Genomic DNA, 13321 nt, shown 5'->3' with positions numbered 1-13321 from the left:
TAGGAATAGAAGAGAATTCTCTAAACATGATAATGTGCATTTATGAAATCTCACAGCTAACATCATATTCAATGATATAAGACTGAAAGAGTTCTCTCTAAGATAAGGACAAGGAAGCTTGCTTTCACCACTGCTATTTAACGTTGTATTCAAAATTATAGCCAGAGTCCTTCAGCAAGAAAAATAAGTATCTAAACTCAAGAGAAAGGCTTACAACTATCTGTACTTCACTTTGGGAGGCCTAGGCGGGTGGATCACAAGGTTGGGAGTTCAAGAGCAGCCTAGCCAAGATGGTGAAACCCTGTCTCTACTAAAAACACAAAAATGTGCCAGGCATGGTGGTGGGCACCTGTAATCCCAGCTACTCGGGAGGCTGAGGTAGAGAATTGCTTGAACCAGGGAGGCACAGGTTACAGTGAGCCAAGGTCATGCCACTGGACTCCAGCCTGGGTGACAGGGTGAGACTGTCTCAAAAAACAAAAACAAAACAACAACAACAACAATAAAAACTATAAAAACTGTCTCTACTCACAGATTACGTGATCCTATAACATATGGTTTGGCTATGTCCCTACCCAAATCTCACCTTGAATTGTAAAACTCCCCACATATCAGGGGCGGGCCTAGGAGATAATTTTGAATCATGGGGATGATTTTCCCCATACTGTTCTCGTGATAGTGAATAAATCTCACAAGATCGGAAGGTTTTATAAGTGGGAGTTCCCTGAACAAGCTCTCTTGCCTGCCACCATGTAAGATGCACCTTTGCTTCTCCTCTGCCTTCTGCTCTGATTGTGAGGCCTCCTCAGCCAAGTGGAACTGTGAGTCCATTAAACCTCTTTCCTTTATAAATTACCCAGTCATACTACCTCATGGCAGTATAAAAATGGACTAATACAGTATATATAGGAAATCCCAAAGAATCCACAAAAAACCCTGCTGGAGCTAATAAATAAATCCAGCAAAGTTACAGGGTACAAGATTAACCACACAAAAATGTGTTGGCTTTCTATACAGTAGCAATGAACAATGTGAAAAGAAAATTAAGAAAACTGGCCAGGCACAGTGGCTTACGCCTGTAATTCCAGCACTTTGGGAAGCCGAGGCAGGTGGATCACGAGGTCAGGAGTTTGAGACCAGCCTGGCCAACATGGTGAAACCTCGTCTCTACTAAAAATACAAACATTAGCTGGGCGTGGTGGCGGGAGCCTGTAATCCCAGGTACTCAGGAGGTTGAGGGAGGACAATCGTTTGAACCCAAGAGGCGGAGGTTGCAGTAAGCTGAGATAGCACCATTGCACTCCTGCTTGGGCAAAAAGAGTGAAACTCCATCTCAAAAAAAAAAAAAAAAAATTAAGAAAGGTTTCATTAGCATCTTAAAAATACCTAGGAATAAATCAACTAAGAAATGATAGAATTTTACATGGAAAACTACAGAACATTGATGAAGGAAATTATAAATGACCTAATTCAATGGAAAGGCATCCCATGTTTATGGACTAGAAGACGCATTTTGTTAAAAACAGCAATATTACTTAAAGCAATTTATAGATTCATTGCAATCTCTGTCAAAATTCTAACAGCTTTCCCTCAAGTTCACGTAAAATTGCAAATGCCCAAACAGTCAAACAATCTTGAAAAAGAAGAGTTGAGTTGGAAGACTCACATTTCCTGATTTCAAATGTACTCCAAAACTAAAGTAACTAATATGTAGTACTACCTAGCAATGCCACTTCTGGGTATTTATCCCCCAAAATGGAAAACAGGCTCTCAAAGAGAGAACATGGAAAACAATGCTTCAGTTTTTACTGTGTGAGCTCCGTCTCCTGTCAGAGAAGTGGAGGCATTAGATTCTCATTCACTGAAACATTATTCACAATAGCTAAGAGGCACAAACAACTTAAATGTCCATCAATGAATGAATGAGAAAAAATATGGTTTATAATAAATGGAAAATTATTTGGCTTTAAAAAAGAAAGAAATTCTATCAAATGCTACATCATGAATGAACCTTGAGGGCATTATGCTATGTAAAATAAGCCAGTCACAAAAGGACAGATACTGCATGATTCTACTTATATGAGGTATCTAGAGTAGACAAACATATGGAAGCAGAGAGCAGAATGATGGTTAACAGGACAGGGGGAGAAGAAAATGGGAGTTGCTATTCAATGGATATAGAGTTTCAGTCATGCAAGATGGAAATATTCTAGAGAAGTGCTGCATGACAATGTGCAGACAGTTAACAATAATGTACTGTCAAAAAAATGTAAGAGCATTATGCATTTTTGTGAAATAGCAACAACGACACAGTGGTACTGGTGTAAGAACAGACATACAGATCAGTGAAATAGAACTGAGACACCAGAAATGAACCCACACATTTATGGTCAATTGATTTTCAACAAGTATGCAAAGACCATTCAATGAGGAAAGGATAATATCCTTATCAACTCATATTGGGTCAACTGGATACCTGCATGCAAAAAAATGCAGTTGGATCCTACCCTACCTCATACCATCTACAAAAACTAACTCTAAATGAATCTATGACCTAAATGTAAGAGCAAATGAAAGAAACATATGGGGTAAATCTTGATGATCTTGTATTTAAAAATGAATTCTTAGTATGACACCCAAAGAAAAAATAAATAGGACTTCATAAAAACACATAAAAATGAAAACTTTTGTGTATCAAAGGACACTGTCAGGAAAGTAAAATGATAACCAACAGATGGGAGAAAATATTTGTAAATCATACATCTGATAAGAGTCTAGTATCCAGCATATACACAACCCCACAACAAAAAGACAAACAACCCCATTAAAGAACAGGCAAAAGACTTGAGTAGACATTTTTCCAAAGAAGATATGCAAACTGCTAACAGACTCAACAAAACATGCTTAACATCATTAGTTATTAGGGAAATGCAAATCAAAATATGATACTGCTTCGTACCGTTAAGATGGCAATAATAAAAAAGATAATAACCAGTGTGGGTGTACATGTGAAGACATGGAAACATTTATATATTGCTAATGGGGATGTATAACAGTACAGCCACGTTGGAAAAACAGTTTGGTAGTTCCTCAAAAGATTAAACATAAAACTACCATGTGATCCAGCAATTCTACTTTTAGTTACATACTCAAGAGAAATGAAAATATACACCACCCAAAACGTTTTACACAAATGTTTATAGCATCCTTCATAGTACCTCCAAACTGGAAATAATCCAAAAATTCCCCAGCTGATGAATGATTAAACAGAATGTGGTATATCTATATAGCAAAATATTATTCACCAATTAAAAGGAATAAAATTCTGATACATACTGCATCATGGATGAACTTTGAAAACATCATGCTAAATGACAGAAACCACTCACAGACCACATATTGTATGATTCCATTTATATAAAATGCCCAGAAGAGGCAAATCCATAGAGACAAAAAGTAGGTTAGCGGTTGTCAGCGCACAGGGCAAGGGAGTGATGGAAGCAGTTGTGGAGGCTGAAGAATGACTGCTGATGGGCCTAAGTTTTCTTTTTGTGTGACAAAAATGTTCCATAATTAGATTATGGGAACAGTGGTCCTTGCTAACACTGTAAATATACTAAAAACTTGGCCTCTACAAATGGGTGAACTTTTTTTTTTTTTTGAGATGGAGTCTCGCTTTGTCGCCCAGGCTGGAGTGCAGTGGCCGGATCTCAGCTCACTGCAAGCTCCACCTCCCAGGTTTACGCCATTCTCCTGCCTCAGCCTCCCGAGTAGCTAGGACTACAGGCGCCCGCCGCCTCGCCCAGCTAGTTTTTTGTATTTTTTTTAGTAGAGACAGGGTTTCACCGTGTTAGCCAGGATGGTCTCGATCTCCTGACCTCGTGATCCGCCCGTCTCGGCCTCCCAAAGTGCTGGGATTACAGGCTTGAGCCACCGCGCCTGGCGGGTGAACTTTTGTTACATAAAATGTATCTTGATAAAGCTGTTTAAAAAGAGAAAGAACAGTTCCTCCAGCAAATGAATTCCTACTGCCATATTTGAGTGTGAAGGGATTTCAGAGCTAAAGACACAATTCTTTAACACTAACTAGAGGCTGTATTTACCCATGTAGTTATACCAAAAAAGAAACTATCTAAATAATATCAACCCTGAATTACATGATGCCAAAATTAGCTCAACGTGCATGACCTGAATGATATTTTCATACCTTTTCTCTTGAGAAGTCACCTATTATTTCAACTGTTGCTAATGGTGATTGGTGGAGATGAATTTCCATGCATACACACAGAAAGCCTTGGGGCCTTCTAATTGCATTTGAATATTGATTAAAATGTGTATACTCTAAAACTATCTTTTCTCCATCTTGTACCATTGAGAGAGAACAAGGATAAGACAGGAAAGAATTATGAATTGCAAATCAGAGCCTGAAGGAAAAATGTTCCCTACATGGATGACAAATGTTTATAATGCCACTGTGAGAAAATATTCAGCCTATTTTTAAAAATTTAATTTACTTATTAACTAGGAACCTCCCCAGAAAAGCATGAGGCTTATGAAGCATGTGCAAGCCATAAAATGACAGAACTTTCTGAGTCTGGGATAAAAGGAATAGACATAATTTGCATATCTAATAACTGTAACTGCAGAATTTCTAAAGCCAAGTTTAAGTAACATCAATGCTGTGGAACACTTACACAACAAAAGCAGGACACAGGAAATAAGGTTATTTAAGGTCCGTGTCTGTTCCTGCCAGTCCTATGTTAGTACTTGTCAGTGTATATTACAAATTCAGTGCCACGTAGATTCAGTTTCTACATTTAATTTCATTCCTGAAAACATAAGGCCAGGTGCAGTGACTCATGCCTGTAATCCCAGCACTTTGGGAGGCCAAGCTGGGCAGATCACCTGAGGTCAGGCATTCGAGACCAGCCTGACCAACATGGAGAAACCCCGTCTCCACTACAAATACAAAATTAGCCAGGCGTGGTGGCACATGCCTGTAATCCCAGCTACTCAGGAGGCTGAGGCAGGATAATCGCCTGAACCCGGGAGGTGGAGGTTGTGGTGAGCTGAGATGGTGCCATAGCACTCCAGCCTGGGCAACAAGAGCAAAACTCCATCTCAGAAAAAAAAAAAAAAAAAAAAGCAAAAAACAAAAACACGTAAATAAAACTGCCATAGAAGTCAGTAAATGTATGTTATCAATCATTTGAAAGACTGGAATATTTCCAAATTTAGCATTTAAAGTATACACAGACATATATATATATGTCTATATATATATATATATATATATATATATATAGACATATATATATATATATATATATACACACACACACACACACACACACAAATGCACACACAAGAATGGGTATTTTTCATTCATTAGAATACAATAGCTCTTTCTACTAGTTAAATACATATTTCAGACAGCTTTCTAATGTGTTTACCCAGTCGAACACATCATTTAAATTTTACCTTGCTGTACCATTATGAGGATTTGCCTTTTATTTGGGCAGTGCGCTTGACATTCCGAACTTTACTCAAATGTGAATTTTCAGTATGTGCACGCAGAATGTAAAACAAGATCCCTAAGTGTCTCATCAGGAAATAGTTGTCTTCCTCAGCTAGAAATTATAGCTTAAATATTACTTCATTTAGAAGAAACATTTTAGCAGTGAGTTTAAATATGAGTCACTGAAGTGAGAATACACTTTGGTAAAAGCTATGAATTTCTAGCCTCTGTACAGGAATATTTACATACTTATAATGGAGCTGCTTTGAAATACACACAATCTGCCTTTAAAGTACAGGGATGTGCCATTTTCAAGAATACAAAACCAAATCAATCACTCTCTCAGGAACATGTACAGCTTGAAACACCTACTATAAGTAGCTAGCATATGGTAACAGGTGAATAATGTTAAAATATGTCCTATACACACAGGATCATGGACAGACACAACATATTGTGGTGCTTTGGTAATTCTGGATGTACAAAACATAAATATCAAATTCGTGCTAGTATTGTTTATTGATTGATCGATCGATTAATCAATCGCCACTCTATGCACAATGATGGCTTCCTGCCAGTTACATTAATGCTATCTAGTTTATAGACCACCTAGTTGTTAGCACACATATGGATTCACAGCCGTGATTCTAATTCCTGATGAGCCCTATGAGAAAGTCTTCCTGGCTCAAAGCAACAGTGGGATTCCATGAATAATGCCCACTCTCAACTTCACTCTGCAAAGTACCAGCATGGACCTTTTCTGAAAAGCCTCAAAGAAGGAGAAAAAAAAAATAAGAGAAATATCAGTTTAGGGGAGATAATACACTAGTTTGGTAATGCTCTAATCAGTTGGCTGACAATTAAGCCATGGACTGTCCTTAGCAAAGAAGGGAACATTACTTGGAAACTTCCACGGGCATGAAGAATCTGACTGGGTAGAGATCCTTCTCGAGAGGCCAGTGGCGTCTCTACCCTTCGAAAATAATAAATTTAAAGGACAAAGAGAAGTAAGACAGTGGTCTTTGAGAGGGGAAAAAGAGATAGCACTGCACCAAGAAAAAATGTTTTTATTGCCTCTTTTCCAGTTTTAATGGAATAGATGGCTATGACTGAATTTATTTCAAGTTCATTCAAAAAATATTTAATGTTTATCATCATGTGCTGGCACTGCTTGAGGTGCTATAATGAAAATGAATAGTGGATTTCAAAGTTACCAGGGAGCAAGATTCACAGCAGAAGAATAACAGGTGAGAATTTGTTTGAATGAATGGCTGTAAAACAGAGCTAGTGCAGAACTGATTTCACGAATAACAGGCTAGTGGGAAGGACACCATAGGGAATTCCCACTGCTGCAAATGCCAGGAGAACAGGGAAAGAAACTCAAAGTGGAATATTGGGAACATGGAGGAATTCAGTATCCTTGGACTCTTGACTGATTTAACGTGTCTTTATTTTTATCTTAGGTAAACGTATTCCAAGAACAACATAATAAAAGTTTACGTAGGATTACTGGGCATGTGGTGCCTTTCAGTATTTTCAGTATTCCAAGAGTTCTGCGGATGGGTGAGGGAGGGGAGAATATACCAACAAAAGCACATTTTCTTAAAATAAATCAGGGGGGCAATTTGTAGCAGGTTGATACAAAAATAATGTTCCTAATTTTCTTGTGTCAAGGCAATATAAAATATAGTTTCCCCAAATAATGCATGGTTGCTTGAATAAATTTTTAGTTTTGGAAGGGGTTTACTTTGAAGGATGACACCAGTCTCATTTGTAAAATATAAACCATTTGATATATAGGAAAGCAGTGTTACTTACAGCAATTACTTAAAAGAATGATAAAATATAAAAAGTGACTAAATTTTTCCCGACATCCCCTCCAACTTCGCTAAAATTTTTCCCTGAAAATCCCCCCTGAATTCCATGGCACTGATGCTTTCCTCCTTTAGCGAAAAAGAAAAAATTCTGAAGGTAAATGAGAATGCTTTTTACCATATCATGATAGTATATCAATAGATGTGATTTTATGTTATCAATGACTTATTTGGCACAAAAACATTTTAGAAAACTTTAATATCATTTGTAGGTGTTTCAGATATGGTGCTCTTGTCCATTTCTACTGTAGCCAATGAGACCAGGTTAAGGATATATCATCCATGATCCCATTTTCCTATGAAAAATCCTAGTAGACTTATGTCAATTCACAGTGAAAATTCTAGGAACATCATCCACCATTGATTTCTGTATCTAAAAAGAATTAAAGCCACTGATTAAGTTTTAGGTCAAAGCTTAAATAAAAATATTAAGAATAATTTTACTGAGTTCTAAGGATACTTCCTACATTGCCTTATGTATGAAGTAATTAGTATAATTACTAAAAAATATAATTTATGGATATTCCCAAGAAATTTGCTGTGCACAGACACTAATGTTAAATAGTTCAGATGGTATAGAAATCTAGTAACAAAATCAATGAGTTTATTGCATATTGCCATAAAAGTGCTAACATCAAAAGAATTATCCCCTCACCCACATAAGTAGAGTCCTTTGGTAATTAAACATTTTGCATATTATAAAGTGTGTCTTTCAGGATACTAAATTAAACGCCTGCAAGTTGAAAGAGTTAATTCACCTTCTACAGGAATACCACTTTGTTAATAGAGAAAAGCTTCAATACAGCAAAAATGTGATTTTACAGTCTTTTAGTCAGCATTTTCATTATCCTTGGCCTTCTGATGTTAATGTCTGTCTAAAGTAAAGGAATATTAAATATACTTATCACATTTAGGAGGAACAATTAAATTAATATTTTCAAGTCCTTTTTGAAGGAAGTTTTATGAGGGGTTTATAATTTTCACTGGCATTTACTTTTTCAACATTTTTTTCCCCAGACTTCATCAGGAGAGCCATGTTAGCATAATGTACTTGACTAACAGAAAATACTTTTTCTCTCATAATAGGCATAGATTATTTCATATTCAATTTGGGTTTGTTTTTGCAGGCTTTGAAGGTATTTTAAATGATTCAAACACTGTTTACTGTGCTACAGGGAAAATGAATCGAGGAGACTATAATCTATAGAGCTTTATTTTTTCTGAAATTTCTGGTCAGAGTATGTAATAACAACTCCAATGGCAATGCCAACTGAATTCCTAGGCTTTTGGTCATGAATAGTTGAGTAATATGTGCCGAGCCTCAGCAGCAAGATCATGCAGACCTGTACTGGAAAAATGGTACTTTCTTCTATATCAAACTTCATTAAACATACATGACTCTCTGGAGAGCCTTCCTGAGTCCCATTTCCATTCTCTGCCCACAGGTGGTAGACCTCAGGCCACTATCCAGTTTTTAAATATAGACATATAGTTCTGTTCTCCTATTATCTAGGGCCATGGCCTTAAGCAGGACACAGGAGGCTTTTCTTAGGGGCACATGTACAGACGTAATTTCTACACCTTAGGTGAATTATTTCCTAAAATTGATCTAAGACTGAGCCCACTGCCAAGGTCATCTATTTCACTGCCAACTTCTTACAAGTCACAAAAAGGACATTATTCTCACCTATCCTAAATGTCACATGGTGCATAATGCCAGCATTTAAATGGCTGAGGACAGAAATTGGAGAGGGATGCTAGGAACAATTCAAAACATGATTATGCATGGAGAGAAACAAATTATTCTAATACCCAAGATCCTTTGCAAGCAGGTCTGCTACTATATTATTTTTGACTTACAGTTTGGAAGATGTTCAATGAATTGAGTGACTTTCCTATAACGATATTCCTTTTATTCCAAGCAAACCATTTACTTGAATAATGTGTTTCAATACATACCATATACACACAAAAAGGAGTAGGACTCTGTCCATAAGTAATATTCACCCAAAGATTTATTCACCTATTGGGGGAAAATCCTATGGTTTCATTAAGGAAAGAATTCGTAACAAAACTTTACTCTTAAGTTTTAATTATCAAAAAATTTAGTTTCATAGTTTTGATCCATTTAATATCAATAATAATTGTAATGATAACTCAATCTGAAGGAATATCTTAGCACTTGGAGCCTTACAATCATGGAAATTAAACAGAAAATTAATTTAATTATACACATGTGTTTGCAGAAATGATAGGGTGGTTATTAAATTTTTCAAAGCATAAATTTGTATTATATTAGCATAAATTTCTGTAGGGGAACTATAATGGAAATACAAGTTCAGGAAAAAGGAAAACAACCGTTAAAGAAGAACTTGCTTATGTCTTTTTAAATGGATAATAATGGATTGCAAATTGAAGAGAAATTTAGTTCATTGAAAGTGTTTATAAGAGCAATGTAATGTTGTCTTAACTGTCAATATTTACAATGTGGCACCAAATGCATCCTTTGCAACTATTTATTTATTCATTTATTTAGAGACCTAGTCTCGCTCTGTCACCCAGGCTGGAGTCCAGCAGCATGATCTTGGCTCACTGCAACCTCTGCTCCCTGGGTTCAGGCGATTCTCCTGCCTCAGCCTCCCGAGTACCTGGCACTACAGGTGTGCACCACCACACCCGGCTAATTTTTGTATTTTTAATAGAGACAGGGTTTCACCAGTCATGTTGGCTAGGTTGGTGTCAAACTCCCAACCTCAAGTGATCCACCCACCTCAGCCTCCCAAAGTGCTGGGATTACTGGCATCTATTTAAACTTATGATAAAAATTTTAGACAACAACATAAACTTTGTTGAGGAGTGTATACAGAGTTTCAAATTTATTTTAGGGAGGACATAAACAAAAAATATGAAGATGATTGTACTGGATCTCTGCCCCTAATTCTAATTTTGGTTACTTCCTGAAGAGACAGATTCTCAATGTTTTCTGTGCAATTACAAAGTTCAGAGTCATTGAAGGCTTCAGGATGATTGTGACCATGTGAGTATGTGTGAGAGATGTGAAAATGTGCTGCATTTGAGAAGAAAATTCCTGTTAAAATGTGGAAGGCAGAACAGAGGAGCAAGAAATTGAATGCTGTTATAATTTACCAGGACTAGAAAAAATATTTATGTGATTGTGGAATGAATATTGACAAATACATAAAGTGAGTCCAGAAAAATAAAAATAGATGCTTTGTTTGGGGGGATGGTATTATCAATAAATTTTCTTTCATTTTTAAGTGATTTTTATGCATATATTATCTGAATTTTTTCCTTAAAAATGCATGTTAGATTCACATGTAGAAAAAAGAAATGTCCCTGTAAACAACAAAAAATAGACAACTTATACATAAGTTATTGGCAACATTTATCAGGAATGAAACCACAGTGTAAAGAGCTAGTACTCACAATGGACTAGATGTCCAGTTTCTCAAACAGAGGACATAAGCATACTGATAGGTCATAATGGTTTAATCTAGCAATGGAAATTGTTTTTAATTAAAAAAATAAACTGCTAAAAAGACTTAAAGGGGCAAAACGATGACGAAGACCAAACAACACATAATGTTCACTTTAGGGCAGTAGGAAAGAAGAGGGGACAGTGAGACTTGATGCATTCCTGAGGGCTCTTATCTTGGTATTACCATTCAGATGTTGTCCATGGTTAGCAGCAGCAACAGTGTGTCACCCATGGGCAGCATGCAAGAACGCTAGTCATGCAATATCTATCAATATCTATGTGTTTACTGTCTGTCTCCCACAGGGACTATAAGCTCCATGAGGGCAGGGATTTCTCCTGCTGTGTTCACTGTTCACTGCTTTATTTCTAGTGCTTCCCAACAGTGCCTAACCACAGTAAGGGATAAATAAATATGTGTTGAATCACTGGTTGGATGAGTGTTTGAATGAATGAATGAGTGATCTGAGCACTTAGTTTCAGATTAATGAAAGGGGAGGAACTTCAAGAGTGTTATAACTGCTCGTGTCAGATGACATGAGACGGATTTCAGGAATTTGAAGGAAGGTGACTGGATCTAAGATTTAGGAGATCATTTTGGAGAATTTTAAATTAATATTTGAGGTCTATTGCTTTACAAATTAGTTTGCAAGTTATGCAGAGAAATAGCACAGAGACTAAGGAAGGAACTAAGATTCAAGGAAGGTGTTTTGTTTATTTTTATTTTTTTCCCAGAAAATGGAAAACAAGAGAAGGAAAATTTCTCATGCCAACATAAAGAATAAATAAGTCCAATTACTGACATAAGCACAACAGTAATAGTTCTTTATACAGTACTTTGCAGTTCTTGAAAAACTTTAATATATTTAATCTCCTTTAAAACTTGAAACTACTCCTTAAAATGCCCCTTGAGATCCATTTCATCTCTGGAAATGGAAATGAGAAAGGCCAAATACCTTGTCCAAAGTCATGCAACTTGTAACTGGTGGTGCCTAGAATAAAACTCGGTGGTTTGACCCATTTCAATGTCAGCACCAGTGAAGGCAAAAATGACTCCACTTTGAATGCTAATCTGCCATGTTGACTTCTGATTAGCCTCATGACTGCCTCCTGGTTTTTACTTTATTAACGTTTACTTCAACTGACGTAAGAACAAAGCAACCTTGATGCTGTCATACAAAGTACAGGCTATGACACATACCACATTCTTGCCTGTTCTGGAAGGTTGCCTTTAATTGTCTTGCTGAAGAGCACATCTGCTTTCCTGGAGCTGTATAAGCCTTGGGTCTGCGGAGCAGCAGTGTGGGGATCTGCCTGTCTTGCTGCTATCCAAGGCCACGGTTCTGTCTTTAAGTTCCCTCAATACATCACCCAATATCGACAAACTGAATCTGTCTGCCTCCTTCTTTGGTTCCTCAGCTCCTTCAGGATTTGGGGGTCACTTTGCATACATGGCCCTTCCACGGAAAAGCATCATTTGAATATACTCAAATAAACATACATTTTTGTTTTTGAGGAGTATGTGTGTGACATGGAATAGTTTAATGGGGATTCTGGCTTAACATGCCAGCTTTGCCTATATAAAAATGTCAAAACACTGAAATTTGTTCCTATCTGTCATGTTCATTTACTGTAGCTATTAACTAGAGCCCATAAACAAGTGGGTGGTTAATATCATTTTTACCCTTAGGAAAGAAAGAGTTTCAATATCTTTTGCATTTCTAAATCAAAGTACTCAGCATAATAAGTCTTTTTTTAAAGCAGAGAGTATTAAAGATTATTGAAAAAATAACTGATCTAATTTAGACACTTATCAGAAATAAATCATGCCCTCAGAAAATGATATATCTTGAGAAAATATGCAGTTTTCCTTGAGAAAATGGCATCAGAAGAGGCAGAAGGAGATAAGCCAGATGGAACGGGATGGGAACAAAATAATAAACATGTTTAATATTCTAGGGCTCATTTTTGTAGGGGGCATATTTTGGGCAACGCTTTAGAATACAGTCTCACTGCAAAAAGTACAGAATCAAGGCATGAGAAAATTGAGCCCTAGCAACTAAAGTGGCTTGTTGATGTCATGTGACTGATCAATAGTTGTGCAACTAAAGAAACAGCTCATGTCTTCTGATATGTTTTTTCTTCACACAATGTCACTACATGCAAGTTTCCAAACTTGGAAAGAGCCAGCATATAGGGACCCTGTGTTGTACCTTTTAAAGAAGAGAGAGGCTAAAAGACTTGAATAAGTACTCAGCCTGGACAATGAGTCTAGAATTCAAGAAATATCTGGATTTCAAAGAGGCTACTTTTTTATGCAGACTATTGCAGAACTCTCTACAGGGATTATCAATGGAGGCCTGGAAAACTTTGATATCAATTGACATAATAAAATCCAAACAAACTGGGATGTAGTTCTACAAATTGGCTTTC

The 13321-nt window shown here is 36.8% G+C and overlaps 1 protein-coding gene across 3 annotated transcripts in view; it reads right to left on the bottom strand.

The window, feature by feature from the left end:
- The window catches only part of GPC6 (glypican 6), a 1181721-nt gene that overhangs the window by 390419 nt on the left and 777981 nt on the right, over positions 1 to 13321 (bottom strand). The window lies entirely within an intron of this gene.

This window comes from Papio anubis, chromosome 15, assembly GCF_008728515.1.
Source record: "Papio anubis isolate 15944 chromosome 15, Panubis1.0, whole genome shotgun sequence".
NCBI lineage: Eukaryota > Metazoa > Chordata > Mammalia > Primates > Cercopithecidae > Papio > Papio anubis.
This window is presented reverse-complemented; position numbering and strand designations above follow the sequence as displayed.